Source organism: Mesoplodon mirus, assembly GCF_964341445.2.
Source record: "Mesoplodon mirus genome assembly, contig: HAP1_SCAFFOLD_1133, whole genome shotgun sequence".
NCBI lineage: Eukaryota > Metazoa > Chordata > Mammalia > Artiodactyla > Ziphiidae > Mesoplodon > Mesoplodon mirus.
In genome coordinates, this window is record NW_028294936.1 from 106,247 (window position 1) to 113,188 (window position 6,942).

Genomic DNA, 6,942 nt, shown 5'->3' on the forward strand with positions numbered 1-6,942 from the left:
CTGTTCTCAGGGTTCTTCTGTGATACTATATATAACCTCCTGGAAACAGAGGACTGTGGAAATACTGATAGTATCAACGGAAATCATTGTAACTTCTTTGGAAAGGGCGTATTCCATCAGTCTCATTGCCTCATTTGTTAAGCTGAATCGCCATCCTCAGTGACAGATCTTTTCAGTGTCCAAACTTCCTGCAAGGATTTATGTATTAACCCCATTCTGTTTGAGTTTAGATCAGGAGTGTCCCTTAGGTTATTTTAGGAACCCAGGTTTCCTGTAGTTTGCAAAAGCTGGCCCAGCCCACTGGCAGAAAATCTGCTTCTGATAGCATAGTCCTGTGGTAACAACTTTGGTATCTTGCACAGATAAGCAGCCTTGATATAGGTCCATGTGGTTCAGGAGGAAGACATTGTCAGTAATTACTTTTACGGGGGAAATTCTAGTTAGCAATTTTTTTCCAGTTCGAGGTAAACATGTAAATCTGGGCTTATCATAAATAGCAATATATCCAAAGTATCATTCTCAGACTACACACAAATTTTTGACTCTAGCTTTCTGTGTAACGTTAGAAAAACAAACAAACAAAAAAAGCATAGTCAGATCACCTGTTACCTCAAAATAAGGAGCTGTGTGGCAGCATCAGGAAGCATAATGAGTGAAGCCAGAATTAACAAGGAGCAGGGCTGAGTGTGGAACCCCTGCAGTTCAGGCCTGACCATTGAAACTGGCACCTGATTGCCCTTACAAGTACTACCTGTTCACTCAGTTCTTGAAACAATCAAATATATACCGTAAATATCATGGTTCTGCTAACACCTTCTGTATGTTTTCTGAAGCCACTGGTAGAACTAACCTTTTTAACCATCTGCTGAGGACAGAAGTCACGTTATAAGTCAAGTGGAACTTTGAGTTCTATTTCCATTTCTAAACATTTGACCACAAAATTAAACCTCAGATTCTTAAAGAAGAATTCAGTCTTCTGGGTAAGTGGGATCTGTCCACTCGTTCATTCAACAGTTACTGAGCTGCTGCTTCATGTAGAATGTACCAGTGGGTTAAAAGATGTTTGAGGAGATTACTGTCTCGTTAGCCATCCAACTAATCATCACTCATGCTGAAGTTTTGAATCAGAAAAAAAAAAGAGTTGAACCAATATTTGTTAAATTTTGCACACAAATAGCCCTAGGGAGCACAGAAGGGAAGACTTTTTCCATTGAAAAAATGTATGACTTTTCTGAATAAATTAATATGTATCTTAATCATCTACGTTTCAAATGAGGAAAAGATTAATTTAACAGAATCATTCTGTAAAACCCCTACTGCTTTGAATCCTATGAGAACTTGTTGCTAATTTGAGGCTTTCAAATTTAAAGTCATAAGATAAGTTGAGCAGTCAATAACCTTGAAATTTAGGAAAGTGACTGACATGGACTAGCCAGAACGTTTTTTGCAGTAATTTGATTTATAACTCTGCCCGAATCACTCTTAAAAATCAGCTAGACAGTAAAAAAGTTCTCTACCTTCAAACCTCTTGATGCAGTTTTGCAGATTAATCTGAATGGGTTGACAATTTGATGAAAGGATGGAGAGCATCTAAATTTAGTTTTTCTGGATAGCCACACGCAAAAGAATGAGACTAGACCACTATCTTATACCATACATAGATATCAACTCAAAATGGATTAGAGACTCCAATGTAAGATCTGAAACAATAAAACTCCTAGAAGAAAACATAGGCAGTATTCGCTTTGACTTTGGTTTTAGCAATATCTTTCTGCAGATGCCTCCTCAGGCAAGGAGACAAAAGCGTAACTAAACAAATGGGATTATTATCAAACTAAAAAGCTTCTGTACAACAAAGGAAACATCAACAAAATGAAAACCTACCACATGGGAGAAGATATTTGCAAATCATGTATCTAATATCCAAAATAGATAAAGAATTCAAGCAACTCAACAACAAAAAAGCTAACAATCCAATTAAAAAACGAGCAGAGAAACTGAATAGATATTTTTCCAAAGAAGGTATATAGATGGCCAACAAGCATGTGAAAAATGTTCAACATCACTAATTATCAGGGAAATGTAAATCAAAACCACAGGGAGATATCACTTCACACCCATTAGAATGGCTATTATCAAAAAGACAAGAAATAAGTGCTGGAGAGGAAGTGAAGAAAAGGGAACCCTTGTGCACTTTTGGTGGGAATGTAAATTAGTGCAGCCACTATGGTAAATCACATGGAGATTCCTCAAAAAGTTAAGACTAGAACTATCATATGATGTAGCTATTCCACTTGTGGGTGTTTATCCAAGGAATACAAAAACACTAATCTGAAAAGATATATGCACCCCTGTGTTCATCACAGCATTATTTAGAATAGACAAGATGTGGAGACAACCTAAGTGTTCACTGATGGATGAATGGATAAAGAAGATACACACACACTTACAATGGAATAATAGCCATAAAAAGATGAAATCTTGGCATTTGGGACAACATGGATGGACCTTGTGGGTATTATGTTAAGTGAAATAAACCAGATGGAGAAAGACCAATACCATATGATTTAACTCATATGTGGCATATAAAAACAAGCAAAACAAAATGAATGAAGAAACCAAACTGAAACAAATAGATACAGAGAACAGAGTAGTGGTTAGCAGAGGAGAAGGGGGTGGAGGGAGGGCAAGATGGGTAAAGGGGGTCAACAATATGATGACAGTTGACAACTAACCTTTTGGTGGTGAGCACACTGTAGTTTATATAAATCTCAAAATATAATATTATACACATGAACCTTATGTGTTATAAACCCATGAAACTATAAATAAATAAAAATTTAATAAATAAATTTACTTTCATTAACTTATGAAACAGCAACATACTTTGCCCAATTTACTTAGCTTCAGAATTTTCATTTGTACAGTTTGAACCAGAAGAAGTACCTTTTTATTGGTTTATTTTTTTTCTAAAATTCTAAGACGAAATTGTTATTACAATGTCTTCACAAAATTATTAATAGAATGCCTTCATAATTATCTCACGTAAATATTTAGATAAATAGCTATGTAATAGCTGAATTTTCTCAAACTGTTAAAATATTATTTCTAAAGGTATATTTCAGGTTAAGAAGGATTAAGCTGCAGAGATATAATGTTTAATGATATTTCTCAAGTGATAAGAACTTACTATCAGAAGCATGTAATGTATTAGTACCCTCATTATGGAGTTCAGATTCTCTCTTCAGCAGAAAATGCTCAGGGCATATGTGAGTGATGATAATTTTTTTTCTATGCCTATATTCCTATAGCATTTCTTATCAGGATGTCATTGTGTAACTGCATTTAAAGTGGGCTCTTAGGGACTTCCCTGGTGGCGCAGTGGTTAAGAATCCACCTGTCGGGGCTTCCCTGGTGGCACAGTGGTTGAGAGTCCGCCTGCCGATGCAGGGGACACGGGTTCGTGCCCCGGTCCGGGAAGATCCCACATGCCGGGGAGCGGCTGGGCCCGTGAGCCATGGCTGCTGAGCCTGCGCGTCCGGAGCCTGTGCTCCACAACGGGAGAGGCCACAGCAGTGAGAGGCCTGCGTATAGCAAAAAAAAAAAAAAAAAAAGAAAAGAATCCACCTGTCAATGCGGGGGACACAGGTTCGAGCCCTGGTCCGGGAGGATCCCACATGCCGTGGAGCAACTAAGCCCATGCACCACAACTACTGAGCCCGTGTGCCACAACTACTGAAGCCCACGTGCCTAGAGCCTGTGCTCTGCAACAAGAGAAGGCACCGCAATGAGAAGCCCGCGCGCCACAACGAACAGTAGCCCCCACTCCCCGCAACTAGAGAAAGTCCACGTGCAGCAATGAAGACCCAACACAGCCCAAAATAAATAAATTTTTTAAAAAAGATGATTCTTTAATAAATCAATCAATCAATCAATAAAGTGTGCTCTTAAGCATTTGCCAATTAAAGAAACTCAACATAAAGACCCAAAGACCCCATCTGAGTTTGCTAAGTGATGCAGTGTTAATAAAACTGTGGCTCATTGGAATCTAGTGTGTTACAGGATTTTTTGCACACTTAGCTCTTCAACTGATTTGGTTTGGATTCTAGTCAAATTACTTGGTACCTTGGTTAAGTGGGCTTGTGAAAAATACCTGATATATACAACCACTTCCTATGGAGCTAATAGCTATGTGTTTGCTAAGTATTTTGTGAGAAGAAAAGATCAGAGAGCAAAGAAAGCTGGATTTCCTTAAAAGCACTGAACTGTAACATGTATGTAAAGACTGGGTAATTACTGGGCAGAAACAGGCCTGCCAGTAAAAGCCAAATATATGCAGCTCCCTTCTTCTGCTGAAAATCTGTCCTAGTTTCATGTTAAATTATATATTAAAAGAATACTGCATTTTTCTATAATGATGTTTTTATAATATAGAGGGTGTTTCTGACCAAAGACTCTACATCCACAATATATGATAAAAGCAAAGGTATAATGATAAAATATCATACTCAACTCATTTAAGTAGTAAAGTATATTCTAAACCTCATAATGGACAAATACAGTCACTGTGAGGTGGTTCTATAAGTCTCTAATATATTTAAAAAAGGTATATATCATGTTCAAACCAATTTCTACTATATCTTAAATTATAACTATATAAAATGAACCCATTAACTTTAATGACCACTTATTTACACTAATATAAGTCTGTTCCCCAACAAGAAAGTTGTACATATGTATATGGGTGTTTGTATGAGTTAGATAACTGGCATCTTTTAAAAAATTGTTCAAGAAAGTTTGAAGTAATGAATTTTCATGTAGCATGAGGAGGTAATCAAAATCATTCTCCCATATTTCCTTAATTCTAAGGTGCCATATGTTGTATATGTCCTTAAGTTAGTGAAACTTTTTTTGGAAAGAAAAAGCAAGTACACCCAATGCGCACATTAGAAGGAAAATTCTGGTTTTATAAATTTTATAATGAAAAAAAGAAAATGGAGTACATGTTTTTATTTACCTTAGAATTAAATTTGAATTTAAGCTTAATTTCTACAGTAACCTTTAGACATTTTTATTATGCAGTCTTTCTTGATGATAATTTGTAATTTGCTATGATTGATTTAGAATTTCCAAATTTCCATCCATTTTTAGAATTCAAAATTTTGGCTAAAACCATCAATTATTGGAAATCCTCTCAATGTAGACTGTGCATGAGGCCAGTACCTGAGCTGATCCTCTAGGGAGCTTCATGGAGAGTATAATAAGGGGAGCCCTTGTTGAGCAATTTATAGTTGATTAACATCATCATGAATTGCTCCCAACTTTATTCATGATTCTGAACACTTGAGATAATTGAAATACCAAAAGAACGAGTATAAAGCTATTAGGACGAGTGGATACTTGAGCCTACTCACAGTCTCTTTGAGGCAGAGGCTCATTTTGTGCATAAGTGTAAAGAAACATATTTTTGGAAAAATAATTCTAGTTCCAGTTAGAAGATGGTGAACTCAGAGATTTCATTTATCACTGCTCAAAGTGTTTAGAGCCATTGAAAACATTTCCCCCTAGACATTGACATGATGGACTTATTTTAATCAGCAATTACAAAAGTTGACCAAGTGCCAGGCATCAGTGAGTAGATTATTGGGCAAAAATCAGTTTTTCCCCCTTGTACAAAACCTGGATGCATCCTGTCCAAGGACAGACTTAAACAGGCAAGGGAAAGTTTATTGAAAACGATTGCAACTGGAGAGAGAGATTGGACTAAACTCTGCTGAAACAAAAGGTGGGACAGTTTATCAATTCTGGAGTGAGCTAGTGGACTGGTACTGGAGGACATTAGGAGGAGACTGGTTAATGTGATTAGGCCATCTGTGTTTGCTAATCAGCACTTATTGAAGTTAGACTCTTGCCCTCCCACAGAGAATGCGGTGCTATCTTTCTTGATGATTACATTTCGAAAAATGGCTCCCATGTCCGTGAGGAAGACATTCCTGGGTTGTAAATCTGGCAAGATTACTAGAAGAAGATTTACGTGTCAAAGGGGTGAAAAAAGAATTTGCATGTTTTTTAGAGTAAATGTTCTAAATAAGGGGAGGTCAAGGGCCTCTAAGTCAGGAAGAAACCTGTCTAAAGTTTTATTAAGCTGAAAGGAATGTGAAGGCTGTCTTGGTCAATCTAAACCTTGAACACAGGTAAAGATGTTTGCCAACTCTAGAGAAAAGCCTACAAGTACGGCAAGCTCCTTTACCTTTAATCTCCCATCCTCCCTAATCTGATTTAGATATTTCCCTTGTGTTGTCACAGGCTTACCAATATCACAGAATTTATCAGGTCAAATTGCAATTTTTTGTCTGTTTACTACTCTTGACACTAGACTGTAAGGTACCTGAGAACAGGGATCCTGTTTACATTTGTAACCACAGGACCTACTGTAATTCCCCTTACCTCAATTAATGCCTGCTGAAATAAACTGAATTCTAAAAAATTAACAGAAAAGTAGCTGAGATAGGAAATAAGAATGTGGGGATTACAAAAAAGTTAAGAGCCTTTAGTTTAGTAAAATGAAGATGGTAAGGGAATATGATCAGAAGCCATATATTCCTAGAAGGTATGAAATTTTCTAGTAAATCCTAGAAAACTAGAAGTTGGCCACACCCAGTGGAGATAGGAAAGAGGGCTCACGTTTAATGTACACTATATGTCAGACACTATGTTAGCATATCAAATTTAATCCTTTATCTGTGAAGAAAGCACTGCAAACCCTATTTTATAAGTAAGAAAACTGATACCTGGAGTGGCCATATACCACCTACAGAACAGTGAACCAAGATTTAAACACTCACCTTTATGGCCCCAAAGCTGTTAAATTTGGCTGCCTTAAACATAAATTATAATAGTTTAAGTTTAGGAGAGAAAAATGATCAATACTTTTAACTTTGC